We start from the raw sequence: 931 nt of genomic DNA, 5'->3' as shown, positions 1-931 counted from the left end.
TTTTAAAAAGCACAAACACTTATTTGTTCAAAAAAATTTAGTAAACTAATTCTAAGTGTGAGAGAAATATAAAATTAATTTCACATGAAAAATAAGAAAAAATAAAAAATTTATAAGAAAATAGATCTATTAATTAAACACATTAAAATTTTAATGAGTTGAATGTGACGTTTTTTTGTTTTGTATTTTTTCTTTTATTTGGCTCCTTCTCCAAATCTTCTTTTTTTGTTGTCAGTTTGTCACATACATGTGTCTCTCATGCAGCCATTAAGAAATAAAGTTTTAAATTTAAATAATTTAACTAAAATATTTGTACAACTTTACACATCACAAAAATAAAATATCTGTTTGAATAAATTATAATCATTCATCACAAAAAGATAAACTAAAAATAAATAACTCATCTTCAAATGCTTTACTAACTGTTCTAATTTTTTTTCCCTCCAAATTCTTAAAAAACCAACATAATATATATAATTGAAAAATATTTGCACCTTGAATAGCAATTATGATAATGCAAATTCAGTTATCACAAAAAAAAAAAATAACTATTCTTACTCAGTGTTTCTTTCTTCTTCCTCTCAACTCCTTAAGAATGTTTTCTGCTTTAAACTTCGATATTCATTACCTACCGAAAACATTTTGATCTTTATTACCTACAATAAACATTTCGTTTTTCTACAAAATGTTGCTTTTTGCCCTAACAAAATAATACTTTTTGCCCCCAACAAAATGCTATGATTTCATATTTTAGTAATTCAGGCAATCAGTTTCTTCTTATTTTTGAATATTAGCCATTAAACTAATCATATTTCAATTTTACAGCCTTAGAAAATCTTAATTTTAATGTATAATATAAAATATTTTATATAATTATTTAATTATGTTTTTTTTAGTATTATAAATTTAAAATACATTTTTTTTAATCGTT

The sequence above is a fragment of the Arachis ipaensis genome, chromosome B03, assembly GCF_000816755.2.
Source record: "Arachis ipaensis cultivar K30076 chromosome B03, Araip1.1, whole genome shotgun sequence".
In the NCBI taxonomy this organism is placed as follows: domain Eukaryota; kingdom Viridiplantae; phylum Streptophyta; class Magnoliopsida; order Fabales; family Fabaceae; genus Arachis; species Arachis ipaensis.
This window is presented reverse-complemented; position numbering follows the sequence as displayed.